General features: G+C 38.8%; 1 protein-coding gene across 4 annotated transcripts in view; it reads right to left on the bottom strand.

Annotated features, from left to right (window-relative positions):
- The window catches only part of BTBD10 (BTB domain containing 10), a 75,364-nt gene extending 61,668 nt beyond the window's left edge, over positions 1 to 13,696 (bottom strand). For 3 of the 4 annotated variants that reach the window (XM_061440752.1, XM_061440751.1, XM_061440754.1), the window contains exon 1: positions 13,511 to 13,695. The gene's annotated coding sequence lies outside the window, so the exon portion shown is untranslated. Of the gene's footprint in view, positions 1 to 13,510 lie in introns of all 4 variants that reach the window. The other variant, XM_061440749.1, reaches the window with a different exon arrangement.
- Positions 13,697 to 18,889: the final 5,193 nt, after the last annotated feature.

The raw sequence follows: 18,889 nt of genomic DNA, 5'->3' as shown, positions 1-18,889 counted from the left end.
TTAATCCCTGGGTCGGGATGTTCCCTGGAAAAGGAAATGGCTACCCATTCCAGTATTCCTGGAGAATTCCATGGACAGAGGGGCCTGACAGGCTACGCTTCATGGGGTCACAAAGAGTCAGACACGACTGAGCAACTAACACTTTGCTTTTCATTGTACTTCTTAACACTATTTGACAATACCACACATTGTTTTCAAAACTGGGGAAGGGGGGATTAAGTATTTGGAGATGGCTTTGTTACAGAAATTTTCTTGTTTAATTTTACTGTTTCCTTATAATTCTGTTTTTGTTTCTGACTGCTTAAAAATGGTTGATACATATTGCAGGGGAGGAAAAATCTTTTTCCCCTACCCTTCCTAAGTTTTCTGGGAGCCCTGTAACAAGACAAATTAACAAGAGAAAAGCATACAAATTTATTTAATATAAGTTTTACTGGGTTGGCCAGAAGGTTCATCTGTTTTTTTTCTGTACGATCTTACAAAAAACCCAAACAAACTTTTTGGCCAACCCAATACTTGACACTGAAGCCTTCATAAGGAAATGAACACCTGGAGAAACAATTAAACCTGAGTGTTCTCATGTCAAGTTTAATGAAAAGCAGAAAATCGTGGAAAGATACAACAGGACAAAGAGGATGAGCTGAGTACAGTGAACTTACTAGTATTAGCTGCTGTTCAGATTTCTATGTTCCTTCACCTTTGGAGCTAAAGATGCTCCTTTCCTCTGGGCATAGGCAAGAAACTTCTCATAAGGACTTTATAACCTGCTTTAGAGGCAGGTCGGAAAGCTCCTCCAGCATATGCTGTTCTAATTCCTTCTGCTTAAAATATTCCACATATAAAGGTTCCATACTTTGGGGTAGTATGTTCTAAACCCCATCATTATGCATTGGTAGAATATATTTCTGCCACGTCTTCCCTTAAACTGTAAGACTCCTTGAAGGCAAGAACAAAGTATGACTCATATTTGTGTTCCCACAGCTTAGTACATGTTGTATGTAAGCTTTTACAAAATATTTTAATGAATAAAATTGAGATAAAAGGAAACTAAAGGGCTTTTCATTTAACACAATCCACTACTATGAAGATTTACAGGAGTCTTTAACTTAGTTTGGGCTTCCCTGAGAGCTCAGTTGGTAAATAATCCGCCTGCAATGCAGGAGACCCCGGTCTGATTCCTGGGTCGGGAAGATCTGCTGGGGAAGGAATAGGCTACAATATTCTTGGGCTCTGGAGAAGGAAATGACAACCCACTCTAGTATCCTTGCCTGGAAAATCTCATGGACTGAGGACGGAGGAGCCTGGTGGGCTGCAGTCCATTGGGTCACAAAGAGTTGGGCACAACTGAGTGACTAACACTTACTTACTTATTCTTGGGCTTCCCTTGTGGCTCAGCTGGTAAAGAATCCGCCTGCAATGCGGGAGACCTGGGTTCAATCCCTGGGTTGGGAAGATCCCCTGGAGAAGGGGAAGGCTACCCACTCCAGTATTCTGGCCTGGAGAATTCCATGGACTGTATGGAATTCCATGGGGTCGCAAAGAGTCAGACATGACTGAGTGACTTTCACTTTAACTTAGTTTAACTTAGTTGCTTATCTTTGAAAAGAATTGTATTGTACAATCATACCCACCAATCATGCAAATCATACCCACCACTCTTGCCAATTTTACCCTCAAATGAGCAAAAACTACCTGATGCCAATACTCACTTTTAGGAACTATACACTAAGAAAGTGGTGTTAGAGGACAGAACATAACAAACATTCCTGTAAACATTTTTAAAGATATTATTAAATGACCCCTAATATTCCCCAAATGATTCCTCAAAGCTGCCTGTCTAAATCTTACAGAAGCACTTTCAATTGTCAAGACTTGCATTCTTTTTTAATTTGATACAATTAAAATAAAGCAAGTAAATAAAACTGAGAATTTTATTTGGGTACTTTTACACTAGATTATATCTGACTAAATTTTATGTAAATAGTTTCAGGACATCAAATTCAATTGGCTTATGTTTTCATTCAAAATCTATTCATTGAGTACTCAGTATCTTTCCTGGCATTTGCTAACCGCTAGGGATACCCTAACAAACAGATTTAATAAAATTGCATGAATTTTCCATTAAAAGTAGGGTACTTTGTCTATTTGAAAGACTTCTTTATCAAATCCACCAAAATGTAAGACTTCCAAAGTCAGCTCATATTCACTCCTTGAACTTCCAGAGGGGACCTGCAGATTAAAATCTCTGAGTTAATTGATTTTATCACTTTTATAGAATTTCTATTGAAATTTTGCTAATTTCTTGTTTAAGACATTAACACTTCAAGAACCATTTATTATCCCATCTTTAACAGCTCAATCAATGGTTGAAAAATCTTTCTCTTATTAACATTATAATGAACTAGATGCTGTTTACAGTGCTAAATTCTTAAAACTCACTGAAAGGCATATATGATTTTTTTAAATTTTCTAAAAAAAGTATCAATGTTTTATTTTCTATGTGTATGTCCCTATTTTTCCTTTTCTTCTATGACTAAATAGCATTGCCTTCAAAACCAGAAACATCTCAGTTGAAGCAAATCCCCTTGACATAAAATTTAATATAGGCAAATCTCCAATAAGCTGATGAAGTGCCTAAATCAAGAGAGATTATATTCAACTCCTTAAGAACCCTTTAAACAAAGGCAGACTCCAGCAATGTTCTATTTTTTCCTCCATGATCCTTTAAACAAAGTCAAACTTTTAAACAAGGTCTTCTTTTTCCCCTCTGAGAAGTTTTAAAAATAAGTTACATGATATTTTTCATATAACTTTTACTATGCTGTTGCATTTTGACCCATTCATTATCCCATTACCTTCCATTCCTTTCAGATGTTTGCTTATTTAACTGCCCTCAATTGAACAAGACAGAAAAGGCCTTAAGCATGATTCAAGCTCTCGACTGCAGTGTTGCCCAACAGAACTTTGTGTGATAATGAAAATGTTCTGTCTGCACTGTCCAAAAAGTAGCCACTAGCCACATGTGGCTATAAAACACTTGAAATGTACAACCAATGAAATTAACTTTTAATTTTCATTTTAATTCATTTAAATTTGAATAGCAATATGTGGCTGAGCTAAGAACCAAAGAATTGATGCTTTTGAACTGTGGTGTTGGAGAAGACTCTTGAGAGTCCCTTGGACTGCAAGGAGATCCAACCAGTCAATCCTAAAGGAAATCAGTCCTGAATATTCATTGGAAGGACTGATGCTGAAGCTGAAACTCCAATACTTTGGCCACCTGGTGCAAAGAACTGACTCACTGGAAGACTGATGCTGGGAAAGACTGAAGGCAGGAGGAGAAGGGGAAGACAGAGGATGAGATGGTTGGATGGCATCACCGACTCAATGGACATGAGTTTGAATAAGCTCCAGGAGTTGGTGATGGACAGGGAAGCCTGGCGTGCTGCAGTCCATGGGGTCACAAACAGTTGGACACGAATGAGCAACTGAACTAAACTAATGTGGCTGTAACTACCATCTATGCTAGAATAATAAGCAATGACCAGTAAGTACCAGAATGGGTTCCTGAATAATATGATCAGTTATGCACCTGAAATACTTCCTTAGGTATCTGAGCTTTAAAATTTACTTTTAATGTAGTCAACAGAGATGATTTTTAAAATGTCATGCCATTTTTCTCTATAGTATATTCTCTTTACCCTTTTCTCTACTCTTCCATCTGGCATTCACATTACAGAAAATAGAGGAGATGGCCAAGATGATGGAGTAAGAAGACCTTGAACTCATCTCCATCCACAGACACATCAAAACTACTATTTACAGAGAACTATCTAAAGGAACAACTTGAAGATTAGATTGCTGCAGGAAACTTGCTGCAGAAAAGATTTTCCTCAGCTAAAGACATAAAGGAACCACATGAGAAAGGTAGGAAGGGTGGAAACACTGTATTGTCAGGACCCTCATCACTTGCTTAGCAACCCACAAATAGGAAAAATATCACAACTGGTCATCCCCAAGGAAAAGGGTTCAAGCCCCACATCAGGCTTCCCAGTCCATGGGGTCGTGCACCAGGAAACAAGTCCCCAGAATGTCTAGCTTTGAAAACAGGAAAGCTTATGTTTGGGAGCCTGAGAGGCGGGGAGGGGGCGTTAGGAAACTGAGATTCTGCTCTTCAAGGGAGCACACAAAATCTCAACATGCTCCAAGTCCCAAGCAGAGGCAACAGTGTGAAAGGAACTTGGACAAGACCCATTTGCTGATCTTAGTGAGCCTCCCAGAGAGACAGGAGGCAAATGGGACACTCCTTGGAGGAGAAAATGATGGCAACAGCCATTTGGGGGAGCTTGTCCTACCATGCTAATGCTAGTATGGGCAATCTCCATTCTGGAATGTTCCCTCTAGTCTATTAGTGCCAGGGACCCAATACAACCCTCCAATGAGCCAGCAGCAGCCCTGTGCCCACTAGGCCCTGCAAAGAGCCATACAAGAAGCCTATTCTGCCCTCCAGGAAGCTTGCAGTCACCACATAAGGCACAGCTAACTGGACAGAGGACAGTACTGCCTAGGAGCACACTCACAGTACTCAGCCCCAGAACAATATAACGGTTCACACAACTCACATAAAAGGCACCTTTAGAGCACACAGCTCTGGTAACCAGAGTGGAGTGTGCTGCTGGACCCCAAAGGACATCTCCTACATGAGGCCACTTCAAGATAAGGAAACATAAATAACCCACCTAAGATATTGAAAGAAATACAAAGATTTGGCCAAATAAGGAGATAGAGGACCGTATTCCAAATGAATGAATGAGACATAATCTGAGAAAAATAACTAAATGAAGAAACGTAATCTACCTGCAAAAAAAGTTCGAGGTAGTGATCATAAAGATACTCAACAAACTCAGAAGAATGAATAAACACGGTGAGAAGTTTAACAGCTAGAAATACAAAGAACAACAAAGGATATGGAATAAGTGAAATAAAAAATACAGTGAAACCAATCAGCAATCTGGAAGACAGAGTACTGTAAATCACCTGAGCTGAACAGAAAAAAGAATGGAAAATTTTCAAATGAGGATATAGTTTAAGAAACCTCTGGGACAACATCAAGCATACTAACATTATAGGGGTCCCAGAAGGAGAAGACAGAGTGAGAAAGCGGGCAGAGAACTTACTTGAAGACATCATAGCTGAAAACTTCCCTAACTCAGGAAAAGAAAAAACATTCAGGTTCAGGAAGCATGGAACGTCCACTCCAGGTAAGAACACTGGAGTGGGTTGCCATTTCCTTCTCCATGGGATCTTCCTAACCCAAAGATCAAACGCAGGTCTCCCACATTGCAGGCAGAGTTTTTATGGTCTGAACCACCAGGAAGAGCACAGGAGCATATATATGGGTCTTTTTTTTTTTTTTAATCACACCAAAACAAATTATAATTAAAATGGCAAAAGTTAAAGATAAGAGAATCTTAAAAGCAGTGAAAGAAAAGCTAACTAGTCACACACAAGGAACTCCCGAAAGACCATCAGCTGACTTTTCTGAAGAAGCTGCAGACCAGAGGGGAGTGGCATGACATATTCAAAGTGAAGAAAGAAAAAAACCTACAACCAAGAATACTCTACCCAACAAGGTTATTGTTCAGATTTGAAGGGGAAACAGACTTTCAGCAAAACCTAAAAGAGGTCAGCATCACTCACTAAATCAGCTTTACAAGAATGTTGAAAGAACTTCTGTAAGTAGAAAAGAAAGGTCCACTGCTAGAAATATGAAAATTATGAAAGAAAAAAACAACTGTAAAGGTAAACATACAGTAAAGGTAATAGATCAACCATTATAACCCACTCCAGTACTCTTGCCTGGAAAATCCCATGGACGGAGGAGCCTGGTAGGCTGCAGTCCATGGAGTCACTAAGAGTCAGACATGACTGAGTGACTTCACTTTCACTTTTCACTTTCATGCACTGGAGAAGGAAATGGCAACCCACTCCGGTGTTCCTGCCTGGAGAATCCCAGGGACAGAGGAGCCTGGTAGGCTGCCGTCTCTGGGGTCGCACAGAGTCAGACACAACTGAAGTGACTTAGCAGCAGCAACCATTATAAAGTAGCAGGAAGGCTAAAGACAAAGGCAATAAAATAATGCGTGGCCACAATAAATACAAAGAGATTTTAAATATGATGTCAAAAATAATAAATATGTATGGATAAAAATGTAGAGTGGTTAGAATTTGTTCAAAATTAAGAGATCTATCAATTTAAAACAACCATATATGTGTGTATACATATATTTATTAACCTCATCATAACCACAAATCAAAACTCTGTAATAGATACATACACAAAAAAAGAAAAAGAAATTCAAGTATAACACTAAAGACAGTCATCATATCACAAGGGAAGATAACAAAAGAACTACAAATAACTACAAAAGCAATCAGCAAATAATTTAAATGGCAAAGTATAAACCTATCAATAATTAATGTAAATGGACTAAATGCTCCAATGAAAAGAGAGTGGCTGAATAGATTAAAAAAAAAAAAAAGACCCATATATATGCTCCTATGCTCTTTTCTGGTGGCTCAGACTGTAAAGAGTCTGCCTGCAATGCGGGAGACCTGGCTTAGATCCCTGAATCAGAAAGATCCCATGAAGAAGGAAATAGCAACCCATTCCAGTACTCTTACCTGGAGAATCCCCATGGATGGAGGAGCCTGGCAGGCTACAGTCCATGGGGTCGCAAAGATTCAGACACAACTGAGAGACTAACACTTTCACTTTATAAGCTCACATAAGAAAGTCACTTCAGATTTAAAGATATACACAAAATGAAATGAGGGGGTAGGCAAAGGTATTCCATGTAAGTGGAAATGAAAAGAAAGCTGGTATACCAATACTTATATCAGACAAAACAGACTTTAGAACAAAGACTGTGACAAAAGAAGGCCATTACATAATGATAAAGGAATCAATCCAATAAGAAGATATAAACAATTATAAATATACATGCATTCAACGTAGGAGCACCTAAATATATAAGACATATTAACAATCATAAAGGGAGAAACTGATAGTAATACAGTAACCGCAGCAAACTTTAAAACCCAACTTATGTCAATGGACAGATCATCCAGATGGAAAATCAATAACGAAACACTGGCCTTATATAATACATTAGAGCAGATGATTTAATAGATATATACAGAACACTTCACCCAAAACCAGCAGAATATACACATCCTTTTCAGTGCAAATCAGTAGATCAAAAGTTCAGCCACAGAAGTGAAGTGAATTGAAGTGAAGTGAAGTGAAGTGAAGTGACTCAGTCATGTCCGACTCTTTGCAATCCCATGGACTGTAGCCTACCAGGCTCCTCTGTCCATGGAATTCTCCAGGCAAGAATACTGGAGTGGGTTGCCATTTCCTTCTCCAGGGGATCTTCCCAACCCAGGGACTGAACCCAGGTCTCCTGCATTGCAGGCAGACGCTTTGCCGTCTGAGCTACCAGTGAAGCCCTTCAGCCACAGAACAATTCTCAATAAATTTAAGAATACTGAAATTACAAGTATCTTTTCTTAGTAAAAGTATATATATATATCTTTTCTGAAAATAGCATGAGACTAGAAATGAACTACAAGGAAAAAAGCTATAAAAGACAAAAATGTGAAGGATTAAAAAAATGCTACTAAACAACCAATGGTTTATTGGAGAAATCAGAGATGAAATAAAAAAATACCTGAAAACAAATGAAAATGGAAATACAACAATCCAAATCTAATGGGGCACATCAAAAGCAGTTCTCTCCCTATGAGGGAAGTTTACAGTGATACAGGCCTACCTCAGGAAACAAGGAAAATCTAAAACAACCTAACCTTGTACTGAAAGGAACTAGAAAAAGAAAAAACAAACCCAAAATTAGTAGAAGGAAAGAAATAATAAAGATTAGAGCAGAAGTAAATGAAAAAGACTTAAAAAAATAATAAAGACCAATAAAATTAGTAATTCTTTGAAAAGATAAACAAAATTAATAAACCTTTAATCAGACTCATCAAGAAAAAATGAGAGCCCAAATAAATAAAATCAGAAATGAAAGGAAATAAAATAGAAACGACACCATAGAAACACAAAGGATCCTATTACTAAGAACAAATATATTCCAATAAAATGGACAACCTAGAAGAAATGGATAAATTCCTAGAAACATGCAATCTTCAAAAACTGAATCAGGAAGAAGTAAAAAAATCTGAGTAGACCAATTACCAATAATAAAATTGAATCAATTAAAAAAAAATTCCCAACAAACTAAAGTCCAGGACCAGATTTTACAGGTAGATTTTAGACTTTACAGAATTTACAGATAGATTCTTCAAAACATTTAAAGAAGAGCTAACACTCATCCTTCTTAAACTACTACAAAATATTGAAGAGACAGGAATGCCTCAACTCATTCTACAAGGCCTGCCATTACCTTGATACCAAAACCAGACAGATACCACAAAAAGAGAAAATTACAGGCCAATATCACTGATGAACACAGATTCAAAATCTTCAACAAAACATGAGCAAACCAAATTCAACAATACATAAAAAGGATCACACACTGTTATCAAGAGGGATTTATCCCAGGTATGCAAGGATTTTTCAGAATCTGCAAATCAAAGTGATATACCACATTGGCAAGCTGAAGAATAAATAAGGCCACATATTACAAAACCACAACCAACACCATACTCAACAGTGAAAATCTGAAAGCATTTCCTCTAAAATCAGAAATAAGACAAGGATGCCCACTCTTGCACTTTTATTCAACATAGTGTTGGGCAGTCCTAGCCCTAGTAACCAGACAAAAAAAAAGAAATAAAAGAAATCCAAATTAGAAAGGAAGAAGTAAAACTGTCCCAGTTTACAGATATGATACTAAGTACAGAAAATCCTAAACACACTACTAAAACCCACTAAACAAATAATCTCAGTAAAGTTACATTGTTGGTAGGAATGTAAACTGGTGCAACCACTATGGACAACAGTATAGAAGCTTCTCAAAAAATTAAAAACAGAACTGCCATATTATCCCTACAAATGAGACAGCTAGATGTAAACGTAAATTTCCCTGATGTCTTAAGATTACCAGAAGGTATGTTATTTTCTGAGCATAAACACAGTATAAAGTGTTAACAAGTTATATTCCCTTTACTATTTACACAGCACTTTTACATAATTTATTTCATTATTAAACTCCTGACAATTATGTTCAACCTCCATTTTTCATGTGAGCCAACAAAGTCTCAGAGTAATTAAGTAACTTTTATGTCATAGACCTAACAGTTAGCTTTAAACACAGATCTAAATGATCCCAAATAAGGTATTCCAAGTAGAAAAGTATGATTACAATGTTAAATGAGCTTAGAAAAGTGTTATTAATAGTTTCTAATCAAGTATTTCAGTTAGTGATTTCACTATGACAGACTATCACCCTCAACCAAGTATCAAAAATGTTAATTTCAGTTCATGACCAAAAGTACTAATAGGTCATTCATTTCAACTACAAAAAAATAAAAACAAGTACCATGTAATCAGATATCTTACATTTTTTAAACAGAAATATATAATTAAACTATTAGGATAAATAAAGATGCTTTCTTTTATTGGCATACTTTTAGCATTTTACAAATCTTCAAAAATCTGTGACATAAGGTCACATATTCCACATAAAATCTTTCCCCTTTAATGTCAAGTTTCTATTATTTCTACATGGAACATTTACTAACTTCTTAATTCTCTCCCAAAGAGCATCTCTTTGAATTCTGATTGCTTACCTTCCATAGCTGAGCTCTAGATTTCTGCTTCCTTAACAAGCCAAGACTCAGTTTATGACAAAGTAAACAAGAGCAAGCCATAGTAGGGAAACACAACATTAGCTTAAGCCCTAATAAACATTCTATCCAAGAGGAGAAAACATTTCAAAGTAGTTCTTCCTCCATTAATGAGCATCTTTCTCCCTTATTGTAGGTTCATAACCAACAAAAAACAAACAAAAAAGAGAGTCAAAGATAAAAATACAGCTGAAATGAGTGGCTAAAACAGCGTCCTATTACTTCATTGTAAATTAAACTTAGAACTGTAGATGTTTTGTTTCCTTCTCCCTCATAGGGTCCAGCCTGCTCAGATGCATCTACCATACAGAGGAGTAGAGAATGTTATGTCCTAAGAATTGAAGGCTCTAAAAATAGAACCAGAAGGCACTGAGCAAAAGCATATTCAGTTGCTTCACAGGCCTCATCTAATCTTCCCTTGGGAAGGCATCTCACTCAAGGAATTGAAAGACAGGAGAAAAATACTTCCAAGAGAGAACTTCCTTACTTTACAAGTCATGTAGATACACGGGGAGAGGAAAATGATGGTTCCTCCTTCAACAAACATAATCTCCAAAAATACGTAACAGGTTCTTCAGGATGTTTTTTAAACTCTCAAAGAGGAAGACCTCATAGAAAACATACCATCTTCTCCTGTTTCACTTCCCACACCAGAGAGAGGCAGGGATTGGGTGAAGAGGTATTAGACTAACTTGACCTAAAAAGACTGGGCTAAAGAAAGAAAACTAAGTCTGCCAATTCCCAAAGTAGACCTGATTGAAAACCAATATTCTATGCAGTCTTTGCATAAGTTATGATAAATAACTCTGTCTTGTAAAAGGCAGAGCTCTTTGTAAAGCTGCACAGAAGATAAAGTAGTACTTAACCATTTCATCTTCCTTTTAAAAACTCTTTCCCTCACCTAGCCTTTCTCAACCTTACTCCCTCGGAAGACCTTCACCTTGTCCTCTATATTTCTAAGGCTCACTTCTTTCTTAGAACTGACCTCTAAACTCCCATTCCCCACAGTCCAACTAAGTATGAATCAGATTATGTGATTAAAGTATTTCCCTCTAGTGGGTAAATGTGGTTTAATCCACAGGGTTCAATTCCACAAATATCATTAAGCTCTACTACATACAAGGCACCACGTGTTTAATCAAAGTACCTATTCTTCTGACAAGAAAACTAGTTAAATCAATCCTGTAATGGACAGTGTAAAAGAAAAGCACGTGAGTGCCTGCTTCACCTCACACTCTTCTCTTCCCATTTCTTCACATCTTAATGCCCCTTCTCCCTACCCCATCCTCCAGGAATCAATATTGCTTCCAATAAAAGTCAGTGACTGGGAAGACAACAAGTGATGGTAGAAACAATAAACATTCAAAACTACAGATGAGTAGAGGGTCTCCTAGATTTTATGTATTAATCACAAGTACAATAAAAAGCTTCTCAATGTATCAATTCAAGAAACCTACAAATCAGCTTTGCTCAGAACTCTGAGTTATTAAACCATATATAGGGAGAGTTTTTACCTTGTCTTATTTCCATACAAGGAAATATCTTTTTAAATATTTAAAAATTTAAATTATTTAAAATATTACTAAGCATCAGTTCAATTTGCCCAACCACATTTAAAGGCTATTAAACTTAACTGCTTTCAGTTAGAACTGGTATTTTCCCAAGTACTCCTAGTTTTGAAGCTGCAAACTAATTGGCATACTTGCTTTAAAATCTTTTTTAGTTGTACAATTATTAATTTTTACTTAGAGCTCCAAACCTACAGAGGAGGATACAATAACTGACAGGTTTGGTTTGGTTGAGCCACATGAAGTTATTTTTAACTGTTTCAAGTAGTTGTCAATATTTTTAAAAGTCAGGAGAATGGCAAGCAAAAGTCTAGATTTCCTGTGTTCTCTTGAGAAGGTTGAAGACTGGGGCCAAATTACTGCACTAATCAAGTGAACCTGAGAACTGGATATTCCTCTTTACATGAGGCATAAACTCTCTAGTGTATTTCACTCATTTTTATTTTCTAGTATCTGAAGCATGTAAGTTTGCTGAAAGGTGCATATTTTCCAGATCACTTCAACAAGTCATCTAATGTATAAAGCCACAAAGCAGGACATATTGGTTTGCAACTTCATAGTTAATAATAAAATAACTTTTTACAAGACTTAGAAGAAAGGTTGAGGAAGAAAAAAATTCAGACTGGTGGAATGGTAACATACAGAATGTAAAAAGCCCACCTGAAAGTTTTTCTAGGAGAAAAAAAAAAAAGGTAAAAATTCAAAAACATTTTCTAGGAGAAAAAAAAAAAAGGTAAAAATTCAAAAACATTCCAAAAAATTCAAAAAAAACTGAAAGCTTTCCTAATTGAACCTATGTTACTCCAGTTCCTTGTCACACTCCAAGCTTCAGAACCTCCCTTCCCACTTTCTCTTTATGTATAACAATAGCAGTTAGCCCATAAACTCTGAGAAATGTCAGAGAAATTTATGAAAACACATATACATCTTCAAAAACAATTCTCCTCACACACTTTTTAATAGTCTTTATCCACCATCAAATCCTCTCCCGAGTTATTTCTACGGCTTTCTGCTTCGTATTCTAATGACTATAGTCCTCACTTTCAAAGCCTGGGCTTCAGTCCTAGATGGGTTTTCCAGTATAGAAACTTTTTTGGCCCTTACAGTTGCACTCCTTATTACATCTCTTATTCTAATTTCTACATCTACTTCATTCAAAATTTATCTATAACCCCCTCTCTAAAAAGTCTTGATCAAATTTGTGTAAGGGGGGTGGGGATACCAGTTGTACAAAGAAAATCAATATACTGTTAGTTTTCTCTGATATTAATTTAAATAAAAAGCATGAAGATTCTTAAAGAGTAAAAAAAAAGTTTAAATAAACTGTATATGTTAAATGCATAATGTGACAAGAGACTGATGTTCTAGCATGTCTGGACTAGTGACTTCTCATCACGGGCACAAAGTACTAACGAGAAAAATTAGCAGGAAATCTGTGCGGCCCAATGATGGTCACACTGTCCCCACACTAACAAGTTACTACGTGATGTCTACCTTCCTGCACACCATTCAAGAGGATAAAGGACTTGTATCTGAAGAAGAAAAAAATAAGCAGCTTTTCTGTGAGAATTTTGGGAAAACAAAGCTTTACCGCACGTCATATCGTTACAGCATAAAACCACGCAATACCTTATTGGGGTCTCATTCCTCTTGACCCAAAGCGAGACTGGGGCCAACTTAGCCCCTATTGTGATGCGCCCTCCTCAGGATGTCGCGGCGTTAACCCAGAATGACAGAAAAGGGGCGGGGCACAGGGTTCCCCTGCCCTGGGAAAGAGGGTTGAGGGTATCGCCTTCATCTCTGGGGAAAGGCCTCAGAACTTCCAACCCAAAAACAGCACCCCTGAAACCCAAGTCCCTTCGCTGCCTCTCCGAACTGGGAGCCAGCGGCCGGAGCCCAGAACCCCACCCACGGTCCCCCAGCAGGATGTGGGACGCCCAGACCACCGCCACAGCAGTTGAGCTCTCAAGCCCAGATTCGTCCTCCGCCCCCTTCCTCCTTCGCCCCCACCAAGCCCAGGCTCCGGCGCCGCCCCTACTGAGTTCCCCAACTGAGTCCAGTCACCCTCGAACCTGTAGTCCCCTTTGAGTGTCCAGGCACAGGCCAGGGCCAGCGACACCTCCGCTTCCTCCCCAACCAGATCCCTCCAGAGAGGTGTCTGTGGCTGCGGCCGCTCGAGCGGCTGCGGCTACTAAAGCCGCCCCAGCAGGTTACAGGCCGGCTCCAGGCTGCTTCTCGCGAGATCCCTCAGATCGAATAGGCGAGATTAGCTGAGTCGTCGCGAGAATGGAGCCTCACCGCCCAGTAGTTGGGCGGGGCGCAGAGGGTGCCCGCGGTTGAGGGAGTGGCAGCCTGGGGTGGGTGGGCGCTCAGCCTGGGGGCTGGTGCAACAAAATGGGAAGCGCTTGTGTCCACAGACGTCAGCTCAGAATCTACTGCGATCCTCGAGCCTGAGTGGCTGCGAGCTGTCACCTCCAAATCTTTTAATACCACATTTTCCCTTGATTTCTTGTTACCGTTAGAAAAAAGCGGACATCCCAGAGTTGGAGAAATACCTAAGGACTCTGAGTTTACTCAAGGAAAGCGTTTTCCTCAACGGGGTGAACTCCGAACGCCTTTGCCGGCTCAGCTGGCGGTTATTAACCGGTCTGAGTTCAGGAAAAGGGGTTTTCGTCAGAGCCATTCTCTATTTCCTACCGTCCGCAGCTGTTTGTTTTTAAACACTGGGTAAGCGGGAATCCGTGTACCAGTTGGAACTTGTGCAGCTGGGCCTCTGTGGAACATCGATAGCAACGTGGATGGGATATTGCTCCTTGCGGCAGAAGGTTGCCAGTCATAGGGTTTCTGTCACTCATCTTTACTGTCTGTCACATGCTGGACTACACAAATGGAAAAAATGAAAGGTCTCCGATCTCAAAGCTCACGCCCTGGGAGCGAGACCCACCCTGAAACAGATAATCCTGTTAAACTGTGGTAAAGGCCAAGTTATAAGCTGTGAGAGGAAGGAACCGACTTGGCCTGCCATGTTGAGGAAATCTCCACCAGGGAATGACATTTGAGCGGAATCTTGAAGGATGGGTAAGAGTTCCCCAGTTCTGAGAAGAGTGGGAGGAGCATTCGTTCCCCAGAGGAAGCGAAGAGGGAGAGGACCGGGTTTGAGTAATTTGCTATGAAAACAGATTTTGCGGAAAGAACTTTGTTGAAAACCTGTTAATCACTGTTTAGTTGGGAAGAGAAAACTCCGTGACTCCTACATGTGATAACAAAAATGTTTTTTCAAACGAGTGTTCATGGAGATGAGCAGTTGACCTGTACAGTAGAGGATAGTGCACATCCTTGTCCACATCTCCGGCCACCTACATATGAGAGACCTAAGGGAAACAGGTTATTGTCATAGTTGTCTTAGGCTCCCAGTCGTGTCCCACTCTTTGGACCCCATGAACTGTATAGCCCTCCAGGCTCCTCTGTCCATGGAATTCTCCAGGAAAGAAAACTGGAGTGGGTAGCCATTCCCTACTCCAAGGGATCTTCCCAACCCAGGGATGGAACCCTGGTCTCCTGCATTGCAGGCAGATTCTTTACCATCTGAGCCACCAGGGAAACAGGTTATTGTCATAGTACACCAAATTATCATTGCCACATTCTGCTAATGTAGAAATCTTCAAAGATTTCTAAGAAAGAAAATCTGATAGTTTTGTAATACGGGAATATCTCATGGAGAAACTTCAAGAAAACCCTCAGGCAACATAACAACAACAAACACCCCATTGACCTTTATGTATTACTATGGCTTTCTTTTGAAAGACAAAATCAAGAGAAGAAATTCTAAGTCCAAGTTAAGGTTCGTGAGATCTGTCATCCCTGTATCAAAATAAAAGCTATCATTGCCTGAAGAGGGGCTTCTTTGGTGGCTCAGATGATAATCAATCTGCCTGCAATGCAGGAGACCTGCATTAGATCTTTGGGTCTGATCCCTGGGTCAGGAAGATACCCTGAAGAACAAAACGGCTGCCCACTCCAGTATTCTTACCTGGAGAATTTCATGGACAGAGGAGCCCGACAGGCTTACAGTTCATGGGGTCACAAAGAGTCAGACATGACTGAACAGTTTTCACTTTTTATTTCCTAAAGAGAGACCCTGATATTCTACTGTAGTATTTCTGCCAATCTCCCTTTAGACATTATTTTCATACTATCCTACCTTCCCAGGTGGCGCAGCAGGTTAAAGAATTTGCCTGCAATGCAGGAGACACGAGTTGGATCCTTGGGTGGGGAAGATACCCTGGAGAAGGAAATGGCAACCCACTCCAGTATTCTTGCCTGGAAAATTCTATGGACAGAGGGGCCTGGTGGGCTACAGTCCATGGAGTCACAAAGAGTTGGACACAACTGAGTGACTGAGCACACACACATGTATATGTATACTATACATACATTTGGCTCACCCTATGCTCCGTACAAATAAGCCTAACAATAGGAAAATAAAAAGTCATAAATGCTGAATTATTGTTATACACCTGAAAATAATATAAATTATACCTCAATTTTTTTTAATTAAAAATTTTAGAAAAAGTCCTTCAAACTCTTGTGTGTGCCAGTCAGGTGCTCTGCTTAGCATAATTCACACAGTTGTTGAGAGTCCCTTTGATAGTAAGGAGATCAAACCAGTCAATCCTAAAGGATATCAACTCTGAATACTTGTGGGAAGGAATGATGCTGAAGCTGAAGCTGAAGCTCCAGTACTTTGGCCACCTGATGCAAAGAGCCAACTCATTGGAAAAGACCCTGATGCTAGGAAAGATTGAAAGCAGAAGGAAAAGAGGGTGACAGAGGATGAGATGGTTGGATGGCATCACCACTTCAGTGAACATGAACTTGGGCAAACTCCAGGAGATGATGAGGGACTGGGAGGCCTGGCTTCCAAGGGGTCACAAAGAGTCAGACATGACTTGATGACTCAAACAGTAACAATTCCAAGTTCTAGGAATTTTCCAGGGAACATTGGAAGAATTAGTGAAAGATTTCAGATGAAGTATGGAACTTTCAGAGAAGGCAATGGCACCCCACTCCAGTACTCTTGCCTGGAAAATCCCATGGATGGAGGAGCCTGGTGGGCTTCAGTCCATGGGGTCGTTAAGAGTCAGACACGACTGAGCGACTTCACTTTGACTTTTCACTTTCATGCATTGGAGAAGGAAATGGCAACCCACTCCAGTGTTCTTGCCTAGAGAATCCCAGGGACGGGGAGCCTAGTGGGCTGCCGTCTATGGGGTCGCACAGAGTCAGACACGACTGAGGTGACTTAGCAGCAGCAGCAGCGTGAAACTTTTATTCCATTTTAGAATCAGGTCAAGTCATTTTGCCTTGCTTTGAAGGACCTACAGTTCATTTTATTCTGTTATTTTTTAAAAGAAAAGAAAATCTAATAAAGCTATCATTGTCATTTTTTTTTTAAAAAGCAACTTTTCATATATTAATTTGGGGGCATAGTAGCAGCTTTGCACCTAGTAGGTAATGCTATTGATCAAAAACTTTTGTACAATAATTTATAAATGCTAGCTGACTGAATGAGCTAAGGTTCAGACCCTTAATACAAGTCTTCTTTCCTCAATATCAATCTATATATCAAAGAGGTCAAAACAGAAATAGAGAAGTTTCATAGACAAACAATGAACAGACAAGTTTTTTCAGTTGTCTATATTATCGTACCTCATAGCACGCTAACACAAGGTTGTTTCCAAGGCAGATAAGGTAGACCTCTGGTTGAATATTTGTTCAGAGAATGAATGATAAGCCACATACCCAGAATCCTATTTAACTTTAAAGCCTCAGATTTCTTTGTACTATTTAAGCACTAACATCAGGAACAAGAAAATCATACACACAAAAAATCTGTATCTCTATTCAGCAAATATATTTATTGATCAAGACCGTGTATAAGAACGTAAGGGGAGATAACAGACATTATCAATATACAGGTTCTACTGAAAAAAAAAAAAGATGTGTAATAAAATAACAAAAGGAAAACAAGTTGGGTCATACAGAGATAGAGAAATTGCACTATGGGAGGTCAGAAATAGGAAAGATGACTTCCAACTGAAAATATGAAGAAGGTGCAGAAAAGGGGAGGAAAAGAAGAATGTTTGTCTTAGAGGTTTAAAGAATAGATAGGAGTCTGGCTTGAAGCTATGGTAGGAAAGGGCATTCCTATGGAAAGATCAACAAAGGCATATAAATAGCTAAACTCAATATTATGTAGGGTGCTCAGTCGCACGCATGCTTTAGCCATGTCCAACTCTTTGTGATCCATGGATCACAGTCCACCAGGTTCTTCTGTCCATGGGATTTCCCAGGCAAGAATACTGAAGTGGATTGCCACGCCCTCCTCCAGGGGATCTTCTCCACTCGGGAATCGAACCCTCATCTCCTGCATTGCAGGCAGATTCTTTACTGCCAAGCAATCGAGCCATCGGGGAAGCCCTTATGTAGGGAGAACAGTAGCAATTAAAAAGAATAAGAAGATTGAAATTGGGACAAAAAGACCTTGGAATGTTAGATTAAAAATAAGAGTTTGTTAACTTTTTCTGTAACTTATTAGCTGGTGATAGAGTGAAATCTCAGATCTTTCACAGTTTTTGACAAATGCTTTCAGGCTTTCTTTGTGGAAATTGACTAGCTGATCCAAAAATTTATGTATAAATGTAAAAGTTCTAGAATAGCCAAAAGAGTTGTGAAAAAGTACAAAGCTGAAGAACTTAACACTTCAAGATTTCAAAACTTACTACAATGCTATAGGAATCAAGATGGTATGATATTCAACATTGTAAATCAACTGTACTACAATAAAAAAAATTTTTTTAAGATGTGGTATTGGCAATGAGCTAACCAAATACATCAGTGGAATAGAACTGAGGGTCCAGAAATGAACCCTAACATTTATGGTTGATTGATTTTCAGCAAATGCACCAAGACCATTCACTTCAATGAGGAAAAGATAGCCTTTTTAAAATCATGGTGTCTGATGCCAGGACAGTTAGATATCTGCATAAAAAAAAAGCTAAAACAAACAAAAACTTAGATCCTTAATTCAAAAAGAAATTAACTTTAAATGGAACACAGACCTAAATATAAAAACTAAAACTATAAATTTGTTAAAAGAAATTAGAGGGAAAATCTTGATCAATTTGGGTTTAGGCAAAGAATTCCTAGATATGATACCAAAATCACAAAGTATAAAAGAAAAAATTGAAATTGGGCTTTACAAAAATAGAATTTGTTTTAGTTTATGCTTCAAAAGATAGTATTAAGAGGATGAAAAGACAAACCATAGACTGAGAGAAAATGTTTGCAAATCATACAAAGGATGTGCACTCATATAAAGAACTCTTACAACTCACTAATAAATAAGACAACCCAATTTAAAAATGGCAAAGACTTGCAGAGACATTTAT

This window comes from Bos javanicus, chromosome 15, assembly GCF_032452875.1.
Source record: "Bos javanicus breed banteng chromosome 15, ARS-OSU_banteng_1.0, whole genome shotgun sequence".
In the NCBI taxonomy this organism is placed as follows: domain Eukaryota; kingdom Metazoa; phylum Chordata; class Mammalia; order Artiodactyla; family Bovidae; genus Bos; species Bos javanicus.
The sequence above is the reverse complement of the archived record's forward strand: the minus strand, read 5'-3'. Positions and strand labels throughout refer to the sequence as shown.